We start from the raw sequence: 13,282 nt of genomic DNA, 5'->3' as shown, positions 1-13,282 counted from the left end.
GTCCTTCTTTCTCCTTCATATCCTTTATATCTTCTTTTTCTCTGTCTCCTTATGGACCTGCGGACAGTGAAACTGAAATAAAACAGCTTTCATCATCTGTGCAAGTGCATGTAAGGTTGAGAAAAATACACTGAAGAAGTCATTTGTGGGTTTCAGACAATTGATCTGCAAAAAGAAAACATGATAAGAGTCTTAACAGCTGTTAAAGACAGGAAAAAGCTCAGAAAATGGAAGGTATTAAACTGCCAGTATGTGAAATGTGACAATTAGTTAAATGCCAATTTGTCAGCTTAATTGGATATTTAATTTATCCCAGATTTACTCCCCATCACCTCTCATTTGTCCTCTGAACAGAAGCATCCAAACCGCTGAACTGCAAAGTCCCTGAGTTTTGCTCATATTTTTCACTTAATATAAATGGCAGATTGTTGACATTTCACTCTGGGAGCAGCAGCCAAATCATTAAACAAATTCTTCCAGGTTACACAGGACTGTGTTTACATCACGCATTGCTGCACTAATGTATTCCCCAATTTAAACATAAGTCAGACAAAATAAGCCCATGACCTACAGCGGTAAACAAGGTCAGCTTCAAATGCACCTTTTCTTAAGGCCATGCAGAAGATGGTGCCTTGTGATACGACTGCAATACAATTACTTTCCATTAGCTTTAAGAGTACCGGTGCCACAGGCCATGAACACGGCTGTTTCGTACCCCTCGTCATTGCCTGCCTGTCATTGTCAGAGAAGAGGAAACATGATTTCATCAACCATGAGTATATATAGACAGTGTATTGATGTCTTGTCATTGGTAATTGACCAGTGGAAAAAACTCATTATGCTGATATTGTTGACCTCGCTCATGTGTCTGTTTATCTCACCTTCCTGTTGTTGTGATCATTCAAACTGACAAGAAAATCTGCTAAGATTAGATCAGAAACGAGGGCTGATGGACAAGTGATGGATAGGTGAATGACTAGGAGAGATAGTGCACACCAATCGAACGCAGTAGTTGTCAAAAAAGGGCAAAGTCAAGGAAAAAAACAGAAAGAATGAGAAGAAAAGAGTTATTGAGCATTCCAAGCAGTCATCATAAAGAACAGTACACAAGGGGGGTTCTTAAGGGCTCTTTAGTGAGCAACGATTATATATAGTATGTTTGTAAATTAAATGGTTCTTTTTATGTGTGCCTTTCTAAGTATGCTACAGTCTCTATTTTCTCGATTGTATCAATTATTATTATTATTATTATTATTATTATTATTATTATTATTATCTCTCTAATAGATTTCCTGTGATATATAGCTCTGTAAAGAGATGGTTTGGGGAAAAATAAATGTATACAAATTTCTCCTTTCCCCAAACATAGTCAATCAGCCAAGTGGACCTATGAGGCTAATGCAACAAACATCAGTTATTAAGGCTATTATATTAATCCTGAAGCTCCAGTGTAAAACTAACTAAGCAAACTTCAGACACCAAGCCTGTCTTGGTTAATTGTAAACTGCGTATTTTTTTAAAATAACCTTTTAAAAAGGATTCTATCTACAGTACTGTGTAAAAATCAGGGACCACTCTTCACTTATTTAATTTCCAGTCAAAATGGCCATAAAGTATCTCATTCATTTCTCATATTTCTGGGATGATAATCCATTTGCATAATAAAGGGGAAAATAAAAAACACTTGGAAGAACAAGTTTCAAGAGAAAAATCAAGTTCCACTCTTTCTTCAGATCTGAAAAAGATCCACAGGTGTTTCTATCCATCCTTCCACTGTGAGAAGACAACGCAACACTATGAGTCTGAAAGGATGTGTAGCTGTCAGGAAGTAGAGAAAAGGTAATAAAAAAAAGAAAAAAAAAGAAAATGTGGTGTTCTCAGAACAATGGAGTCCAAACAATGGGATTGAACAATGAACAATGGGATTATTTGGATCGTGAGAAGCAGAAAATGCAACAAACTTTTAAAACTGGTCTTTGGAAGTATGGAAAAATATTCCTGCAGATTTCTGGAGACAGAAAGCAAGTCTCCTGAAAAGAATAGACGCTGTAGTAAAGTGAAAAGAGTGGATACAATACTGAAAAAAATATATATTTATTTATTAATCCTTTTTGTCCTGATGCTGAAAAATGAAGGTCTTGTACTTAATGGCTGTTAGACTGAATCCTAAATAAATGAAGGGTGGTCTCTGACTTTTGCCCTATACTGTAGTAAGGCTATATTTACAAGTCATGAATGTTTTTTTGGTACTATATACAGCACTTTCGCTAAGAGCATATTTAGAGCCACATTTTCCATTTTTACACACACTGTGACCGAGGACAGGATGCCGTCAACAATGTGTTTAACATTCAGCTGAGAAAGCACAGAGACCAGCGACTGAATAAGAATTAAAACTGAATTGTTGAAGTGACTGTGCTCGCAGCCAATGAATCACCACTTACACAATACACCCTCATTCACACAAATCATCTGTTGCAGTACACAAAGCAATGAGCTGGTAAAGGTAAGAGTGACCTAATTCAGCTAGAATGTCACAGCTAGAATATGTTCAGCCGTCTCAGGGCAAAGGGAATTTTTTCCTCTCTTTTTTTTTGTTTACATTTGCTTCCAGACACAACAGTACATCTTCCCTATGTTTTGTCTGTTTGGAACACTGATGTTTTTGTTAATTCCTGGCACAGAAACCTTGATTAATTACATTCCTCCAGCCAATATTTATACGTTTCTACATCATTTCTTACTTCAGCGTATTTAGTCATTCTCGCTGGATGTCCTTGTCCCTTTGGCACAATATCTGTCACGCACAAATCAGTGCTGATGAGAAGCTGCATGTGCTAGTGTCATAATTTATGGCCTTGGCTAGTCTGTCATGGCATTGGGATTGCATGGCGAAGGTTATTAATGTTGCGCAAATGGACACATACATCATTAGGCAACCATCACAGAGGACGCTGGGGATAGGCTGCTTCTAAACTCAGAGCTAATAAGAACATGAGCATGAGACAGCAGCCTGGCTGTAAAAGGAAAACAAAAGAAGGTAGGGGGAAGAAAAGACCGGAGGTGGACGAAGAATAAAAGAAATTTAAGAAAAGGCCCAGACGCGTGTTCTGAATGTTTTTGTCTATAGGCTATAGGCGGAAATGCTGACTCAGTGCTGGCAGGAAATGGAATCTTTTTCCTCAGAGTTTACAATGTACTTTATGGCTGCTTTAGATGAAAGCATATACACCATAAAGAACTCAGTGTTCAAGAGGCCTTTTATAAACTTCACTTCTGAAAAGTCCTTAAAGAGCATGGAATGCAGATGCACTAGCTAAGCATTTTCTTCCATTTTTTATTAGGTATACTGTTTCTTGTATAGTTAATGTAACATCTCTAATTGCAATTATTTGATTGCCTAAACAGCAGAAAATGCAAGCTGAAACCAAAACAGAGCATTCTTGCACAGGGTTTTACTGTTTTTTAAAGTCTGTGATGATGTCTTCTTTCTTGCTGCTCCTCCAGAAACGTGTGTGGCTGATATTATGCAGTGTTAATTGCTGCGTGACTGCTGCAAAGTGAGCCACATATCATCCTGTTTCACATAAACAGTTTCCACAAAGGCCATAAACACAGCAAGCCGAGGAGTTTATATACCCACGCCCGGGCCCACAGTTTATCTTGCGGACAGGCTGCATGGACGTACGTATTTGCAGATTGATGGTGCACCCTCAGCATCATTTTATGGGCTCCGTCCAAGCCTGTTGGAGGAATGAATCACTGGGGCCTATGTGCAATCATTTCACACTGAGCCACTGCCACAGCACCACGGAGAACCCAGCCTTTATCAAGCACGCTGCGAGAAGGATGGCAGCAAGACCGCACTCGCGCTCGTGTTTTAATTCGTGAAATCCGACATAGTGAGTTGTGGATTTTGAGAAAATCAATTTACACCTGTTATGAGGAGGGTGTTGATAAGCAGAACTGAATTTGCAATCAGCACGGTCTGTAATATTACATCAGAGAGAATAACTAAGGAGAGTCTTACAAAAGAAGAAATTAGAGTCACAAAAACTGTTGGAAAGTGTTAACTGTCCAACCCAAATATGTGAAGCACTCAGCTCCATCTCAGAGTGTCCTGAGCTCCATGTCAGTGTGTGCATGCGCTGAGGGAGGAGACAGACAAATTCTACATCCTTGTTAGGTTATTTAAATGAGCTGTGCAGACAAATAGACACACTGCAGGGTTGCAGTGTGTGCATACGTGTGCGGATGTACTGGGGGAGCTAGCCAGAGTAAACGTGAGCTCTGCTGTTGCCTCTGCTTCACTTCACAAACACTCTTGCTCTCCATGTTCAGAATACTAATGGCGCCCTGCCGCTCTGGAACAGCAAAGGGCAACGCGGTATTAATCACGGCCTAGCACCTTCCCCACCAAGGCCTGTGCCACACCGTGCAGCCCCCAAATAGCAGTGCAGGCAGCTAGGGGTGAATGCTTTTACCTGTCCTTGCCCTGCATTTAAGAGAAATACCTCCAACCAACCTCAGGGAAATGCCAGGCACAAGAGAGCAGGTTTCTCCAGAACCAGTTTGTTCCTGGACTGACAAAAGGTTAAATGGAGGTTGAAACTGCTTTATATGTTCAGTACTAGGTTTAATCTGTGAATGTTTTTGTTTGGAACATCTAAAAAGGTTAAATGAAGACTGGAAGTGCTTTTTAAGCTCAGTACTAGGTTTAATATACCTTTTTAAGCTCAGTACTGCCCACAGACCATCTGATATACAGTCATATGCAAAAGTTTGAATACCCCTGGTCAAATTACATGTTCTGTTGATTTGTGAAAACATAACAGGAACATGTCTGCAGGAATAAACTTAGTTATGGCATTTTTATACTGAAAAGTTTAGTGCATAATTTATATTTATTTGCTGATTTTTATTTATTGGGCACATTTGTTTTTTTCAGTATGTCATATTCAGAAAATAAACAGTAATTGTGTATTAAAATATGCAGAAGTGTGTCCTCTGTAGAGGATGTGTTCACTTAGTAGAAAATCAACAAAGCATAATTTGACCAGGGTGCCAAAACTTTTGCATACAACTGTACATTAAAATGGCCACAATGAATGAATGAATGTCATCAATTACACTCTGATTGGCTATTAGTGAGCTTTCTGGAGCAAGAAATAGTTGCTGGACATGGTGGATTGAAAAATGTTTAGTTACGTTTAAAATGTAACAAAAGTACTTTAAGGAGTTTTCTTTAAACCTAACAAATGAGATATCATTTTCTGATGCATAACACTTTGTTTCATGTGGGTCTGTTTTTGTACCATTTTGAGAATCACCAGCCCTTTTTTCTTGGTGTCTTGGAGTAACACTTCTTGCTTAATCTCGACAAGTCCCAATCACCATGAGTTCCATTAGTCTGGATTTGGTACATTTTTACCGAAATTTAGGAGTAAAAGAAAGGTAAATACGTCACAACATGTCTCTACGATCATTTGAGAAAGAACTGGCTTAGAGCAGGAACATGCTCCCCAGCTTCAAAGGCATGTTTTTGTTTGTCCAGCCAATACTGTTGCCTGGAAATCGAGAACAGCTCTTTATGATACTGTCTGTTTCAAACTGCATATGATCTGTGACAGAAACGCATCATTATTTGTACAGTCTGGTTGCCTGAGCTTTTGAAAGCAGTGTTTTACTCAATTTCCCTCAAACTCAAACTGTACACTGCTGAAAAGAAACCATGCTGATCCTTTGCCGTGAACATCTACAGCAGTGATCTATATGGCTCTGTGTGTGTGTGCAGCTAGTTTATCCTAGTTTCTGTGACCTTCTTTTCTTGCCATTTAACTTGGGAGAAACAGGTGCACCACCTCCGAAGATTCAATTATAAAGTCATTTGGCTGCCAGTGTGCTTGTGGCCTGTCACCACCCAGCTGATCTGCAATGGGAAAACTCGACAGGTGAGCGCAGAGCTTAATAGACCTGTCCAACACACACTGACACATTTCTGCTCACATAATGATGTGGCAGGGCATTATGACTACACAGGGTGCACTATTTATTGTCCTATTTATTGGTCGCATTCCAAATCGATTGATAATCCGCTGTATGGGTTTTAAATGTCCACTATTTTATATAAACCAACAAACACTGTTTCTTTTACTTCTAAACTTCAAAGGTAAACGAGTGTTGTGTGTGAGGGACGCTGCTGTTGGAAAGAGGAAAGCAGGGGAAGTGTGAAGCGTCTGCCTCAATCAGCCCCCGTCAGGCCTGACGTCAACGCACACAGACGGGAGGTGCTCTTCCGCACGAGGAGCCAAAAAACTGGGTCATATTCAAATCTCCACAATCTGCAATTCACAGCCCCAAAATCTGGATTACTTTATGCTCCTTCTTTCTCTCTTTCGCTCCAAGTGTCGATGTTTCTTGCCTTTCTATCCAGCCTTCCTTGCTGCTGCTACTGTATGTGTGTCATGCCTAAAAATACTCTCTCCTCTACTTCAAAGAGAGAAGACTCTCCAGCTTCCTCCAGCGACGTTCACACTGGCAGGGACTGAATATCCAGCCACAGCGAAAGAGGCAGAAAGGAAATTGATAAATCTTCAAGCCCTCAAATGTGAATGCCATACATAATAGGAGAATTTAGTCCTGATTAGAGCATTCATTAATGACTGTGTGCCTGCGAGCAATCAGCACTTTACTGAAGAGGTAATCACCCCAGGGATTGTGTACCTCCCTCTCCTTCTCTATCTCTCTCTCTCTCTACCTCTCTCTCCCAGTCTCTCTCACCCCATCTCTCTCTCTCTCTCTCATTTAATATCTCTCTCTATTTACTGTTATCTTTCTCTTACACTCACTACTTCTCTCTTTACCCCTCTCTCCCTCTCTATTTTTCTCTTTACCTTTCTTTCTCTCTGCTTCTCTACTTTTCTCTTTACCTTTCTTTCTGTCTTTCTTGCTACACCTCTCTGCTTGTCTTTACCTCTTTCTTTCTCTCACTCTGTACCTCTTTAACCCAGTCTTGCTCTCTCTCTGTCTGTGTCTTTCTCTCTCTACCCCTCTCTCCCTCTTTCACTGTCTACTTCTCTCTTTACCTCTCTCTTTACTCCTCCCAGTCTCTCTTCTCCCTCTCTCTATTTCTCTGAACTCTCTTTATTTCTCTTTCTCTCTCTTTACCCCTCTCACTCTTTCTCTCTCTCTTTTTCCTACCCTTTCTCTTAATCTCTTTACCCTTCCCTCCCTTTTTCTCTCTCTCGTTACTGCTGCTTTTCTTTCTCTCCCTCTCTTTACCCCTCTGTCCCTCTCTTTCTCTTTTTTCGTTCTTCACCTCTCCTCTCCACCTCCCTCTTTCCTTTTCTCTCCTTCTTTCCTTATCTCTCTCTCACTCTTTACCGTTCTCTCCCTTTCTCTCTCTCTCTTTACCACTCTCATTCTTTCTCTCCCTCTCTCTTTACCCTTCTGTTCCTCTCTCTCCTTATTTCCTAACCTCTCTCCCCACATCCCTCTTTCTTTCTCTCTCTCTTCCTCTCTCTGCCTCCCTCTTAACCTTTCTCTCTCCTTCTCTATCTCTACCTCTCTCTCTCTCTACCTCTCTCTCACTCTGACCACCTCTTTCTCTCCCTCTCTTTACCCCTCTGTACCTTTCTCTCCTTCTTTCTTAACCTCTCTATCCAGTTCCTCTTTTATTCTGTCTTTCTTTCTCTCTCCCTCTTTCTTAACCTCTTTCTTCCACTCTGCCTCCCTCTTAACCTTTCTCTCTCCTTCTCTATCTCTACCTCTCTTTCTCTCTGCCCACCTCTCTCTCTCTCTCTCTCTCTCTCTTCTCTCTCTCTCAAGTGAGTCATATACAGGATTGAGGGCAGAGCACATGGCTAATTTTGTATATCTCCTTTGCTACTGTCTCCCACTTACATTTCATTGCACACCTTTTTAACTCTCTTATTATGCACTGATTTGAGGCAAAGTAGTAACACAGCATCCATTTGACAGAGTATAATGTTGTTACACCAGTGAATAAATAGAGGTGCTGATAAGGGCATTAAAGGGGAAACAAATAAGTGAAGCTTTCAGCTCATGTTGCACACTCTAATCTATCAGGGCCCCATTTGTTCTATTTGAATTTGCAACAAATTTAAATCTGAAATCCACCATACATGGCTTTGTGCGGCAGGAGCATGCAGAGAAACACAGGTGTTAAAGACGGTGCAGCGGCATTCACAGTTGAGAGCCGTGAACGCACCTCTCTAAAGCCAATCCTGAGATGCTGAGCTGCGGAGGCAGTGTGGGAGCAGGCAGATGGAGGTCAGTGTGTGTGGCAGGTGGGGAGTCAGATGGCAGAGAAGAGGGGCAGAGAGAGAGGCTGTGCCAAGCCCTGCCCCTGCAGGGGGGCGCCCTCACTGCACCACATGGAGAAACCAACGAGGACAGGTAGGCAGGACACACAGTGGATGAGACAGAACACTTCGAGCTGACCAATGCTGACATCCTATCTGACTGTCATTCATAACGTGTTACTGTAACTGTTCAAGCTGTCCTCTTCTGCTGGTCATACATGAACAAAGTGTCTCTTATGTGAACTGAGTGCTCATTCTTGATTGATTTGGACAGCACTGCGTATGAACCTGCGCTTAAACACAAGGCTCTGTACTGGCATGTGTTTTTTGTTTATTTCTTAAGAAACTGTGGAAAATTATCTGAGTGCAAAGACACAGCATGGAAAATGTAGCATGTTCTTTATATTCTCATACATAATGAGGATTTAGCAACATTGCTCCTAAATACATATTGATATTAGAGATTAGGGCTGAATCATTTGGGGAAAATATATAATTGCAATTTTTCTGAACAATATTGTGGCTGTGATTATTTTCTGTCCAAGCTGGTGTTTTTTGGCCATGAAGATCAGAAAATCCACTTTTTCTGGCTTGAGACTTGAACTGAATGTTGCACGCCAGACAGCCAGTTAGTTGTGGTTAAACTGTACACAGCATTGCTGTTATGTTGCTTCTGACTGGTCTAACTCATCTACAGGCAATTTATAAGCCCTGTGTTACTGGGTTAAACTTCTGCACTTAAACCTTATGACAACACACACAGACACACATGCACGCACACACACACGCACACACACATACACGCACACAAACACACTATCTATGGCGCTTATCCTTCTGGGTCGCAGGGCTTAAGACAACAGGCTATATAAATATCAATATGTCAGTATCACTATAAAAACGATTCATCTTTCAGCCTAACAATAGATAATAGCCTAACCATTCTGAGGATGCAGCATCAACAAAAATTAACTATGCAAAAACATATTAATATATTGTGTTAGGAAAAGCTGTGAAAACAGTAAAAATTTATACCATGCTTACAAGAGACTTAAACAGTATTTTTGATTTCATGCTGAATAGACCAATTGTGATGGTCTAAAATTACTTAAAATAATGTCCAGTAACATTAACATTAGATTAAAAGTTAAAAAATGTTTTGTTGGCCTGTAAAATTGCTGTTGCTGAGATATGAGCAGTGGTGGACAAAGTACACATTTCATATACTTGAATGAAAGTACAGAAAGTAGAGTAAAATATTACTCAAGTAAAAGTAGAGTCCTCTACTTATTTTTCTACTTGAGTAAATGTACAAATGTACTTGCTTTCACGTGTAATTAAGTATGAAAAGTAAAATTCACCGTGAGTTATTCTGTTTTATTATAGTTGATATGTGATTTTGATGAACAAATTCAAGACCTGTGTGGCTGCAGATGTAAAAAAACAGACTTAAAAATAAGCAAACATTGCTCATGCATGCTGGTGAAGACCAATAGTCCAGTTCACCACAATGTGCTGTCCAGGCAACACAACTCAGGCACAACTCAATAGAAAAGGGCAGACATACACCACAGTGCTACAACCTGCACAGGCAATACAGTGTTATTCCCATTTTTTCAGAGCTGTGCAGCTAGAGCTTTCTCATTTTGTAGCTTGTAAATGGATTCAATAGGTCAAACGAATCATCCAGCTGACAAACTTCTTCTAACTTCTTTCTTACTGTTGCTATGTTTAACAAGCTAATGAGTGTGCCATGACAACAATGGCACTGAAAACTCAATAGTTGAAGATTTTGACCATGAAATTCATAGTATTTTGGATCAATACATCCAAATGTACAGAAAAGAGTAAACAAAAAAGGACTCCAGTCTGCATTTGAAGACTACATCTAAACATTATGGCAGAGCCTAACAGTGCCTGAAGGCTAAGGGAAGTGGCTAAACACACAAAAGAGAAAAACCTCATGATATAGCAATTAGCTAATTTAGCCAAGTAGATGTGATTTAGAGCAGATGTGTCTATTCTGAGTGATTTTTGAGGGATAACGTTTTCTAATCCACATCCTGCATGTCTCCTCTTGTGTCTTCTGTTCAGTAAATGGGTAAAATTTCACTCCTCTCTCCAAACTCTTCATCGGGAATCTGATTTAAAAATCCCTCTGGCACAGTGTTACAGCATTTCACTACATTTTCACAACTTGTCAGAGGTGCCATTGCCTGGTTACAGTTGCTAAGCTACGATTAGATGATCACTAGGGAGGAGTTTAGTTAAAGGTGGACCATGATTGGTTTGCTTCAATTTGCTTGTGTGTGATATTTTTTTTCCACCACTGGATACGAGGGTGCCTTCCACCCAGTAACCGCTGGGATAGGCTCCATCTCCCTCTGCGACCCAGAAGGATAAGCGGCTTAGAAAATGTATGTGTGTGGATATGAGGTTTTGTTACAATGGCAGCAAGCTACAACTTGAGTTAGTCAGTAATTGTACACTAGCAAGTTAACCAGTGTGTGTACAAGTATCATACAGCATAATTACCAGAAAATTAATCATGGCTGTAACTGGGTATAAGAACACCTTAGTCTGGACCTCTGTAGTTTCCGAAGGTTTGTTTTTTTTGGAGGGTGTTTTTTTCCCCACATTATGAGATTCAATGTGGAAACACCAATGTTGTGGTAAAGTGACCAGTGTTGCTTACACTCAAAGACCACCCAATCACCAGTAACATGACTGATTCTCCACTAATCCCAGAGCAGCAGTGGTTCTCCCATAGACTTACTAGTCACTACGCTGAGCTCTATGCGGAGCTATGCTTATTCTAATTTAACAATAGCTAAATAAATCTGTTTTTTTGTGGATTCATTCATGACACAGCAGTGCATGCAGAATGTCAGGATTAAGAAATTAATAGAAAAAAAACAGATAATGCAGATTTATCTGGTCTCCTTTGCAGGATTACAATTACATAACATAGTGGAGAACTTCACCTCATTCAAGCAGGAATGCCGCTGCTATCACAATCTCAAAGTCCTGATTATTCTACTGCTCAAATATAAAGTAATTTAATTTGCTTGAACAACAACAAAAAAGTTTTTTTTTAAAACATTCTATTTATTTTTATTAACAATAGATTAAAACTATGCTGATCAAAAACAAAGTGAAACTATCAGCTGACGTACTATATTAGCTTCAAAATGTATTTCCAGCTGAAAAAGGTAAATAAAAAATTCAATAGAAAAATGACTAAAACTAAACCAAATTATACATCTAACAGGAGTCAATGAAGTTTATGGAAGAGTAATAATTCATAGAAGAATGCAGGGAAACAAAATAAATATGTATGTAAACATTATATATGGGTAAAAAAGGGAGTAATGGTGAAAAACATAAACGAGATCAGAAATTAGCACTTTGTGTAGTGCTCATATTTAATAGTGTGGTTTATTCACTGTATGGCATATGTCACATTTCTGCCATATGGACCTGCACTTCCTTGTAACTTTGAACACTGAAAATAAAATTACCTCTTAGGGGAGCTGTGTTTCATCAGTATGTAATGTGGAGAACACTGCTAGGCTTGGGTGTAAACACACATGGCTCTACTCTGGAATATGATTCTGTGGGTGAAACAGAGAAATTTGAACAGTGAAAGAGAAAATCTATTAGAGACACATGCACTATACCTTCATGATGCCCATATGGCAGGTATGAATCTGGAGATCAAACGGGATACAGAGTACTAATGTAGGGCTGCAATTCAAGACAAACTGTCTCTTTAACTGTAAAGAATGAAGTGTGTATTATTTGAAATAACTATTACATTGACGCAAGCTGTCAAATACTGATAAAGTTTTTGTTTAAACATAGTACAGAACTCCTGCTTCTGTTAATGAGAAGTCTCTAAAAAAAGCCCAATATAATTACGTTTTGTGAACAAAAAGTGCAGGATATGAAGAGTATGTACACTCCCACCCTTTCTCCTCCCTCTCTAGATCAGAAAACTCAATTTCATGGCTAATAGGTTCATTACAACTGTCACGCTTCGAGAGCCTGCACTGATAAACGCTCACAAGAGCTGAAAGCCAAACCACAGAGGCAAAAGGTATTAATGAAGTGTATGCATGTGTGAGCGCATATACACAACCACATGCGTGCGAGGGCACACACACATATCGAACACTCTTACAATAAGACATTTTGTGCAAGTACTGAACAGTAACCATGACAATGAACTATTTTAGGTTGCTGTGAGTTGCATACTGTCATGATTGTTTTTCTCTTTTTGCAGATTCTTAGTCACCATCTCCTATACCAAAACACTAGCTTATGCCTCCACCAGCATTTTAACATATATATGTTATTAATTGATTTTTACAATCAAATGTAAGAATTAAAATTGCAGGTTAATAAGAAACCTGAATAGTGTTAGAGTTGCCAACTGCAGGATTTGAAAAAAACAGTTATTACAATCCTGGACACAAAAAGTCTCAGAATCTAAGCATTTTCATATGTTAGCCTTTCTTCTGAAGTTCAAATAGCTTAATTTTAACAATTTGTATATAAAGAACGGGTTTGATAGGTTTAGGGACAGTTGTTTCCAAAATGTGCACTGCTGGAGGCACTAGGCAGTGATAACTGAGAAGAACAGGCTCTACAGCAGTGTTAAAATTTAAACTGCATCGTAAGCATAGTCATCCACTGAATTTAGAAAAAAATCAAGCCACTGACTAAGTGTCCAGGCATTTTGCAGGGCTGAGTTGGCATTCCCAGTTAGGAGTAATTACTGAAAAATTGAGATGGAAAAAAGAGATGGTGAAGAAACTGTTGGTTACAAATACATTACGACAGTTTTTTGGGCCGATATTCAGCATTTCTCTTGCATTTCTTTTTTCCTGAAGTTCACTTCTAATGTATGAGTAGTTTTAAATATCAAAAACACTCATAATTTTAACAAGATTTTG

This window comes from Colossoma macropomum, unplaced genomic scaffold, assembly GCF_904425465.1.
Source record: "Colossoma macropomum unplaced genomic scaffold, Colossoma_macropomum, whole genome shotgun sequence".
Taxonomy (NCBI): domain Eukaryota; kingdom Metazoa; phylum Chordata; class Actinopteri; order Characiformes; family Serrasalmidae; genus Colossoma; species Colossoma macropomum.
Note: the sequence above shows the minus strand (reverse complement) of the source record.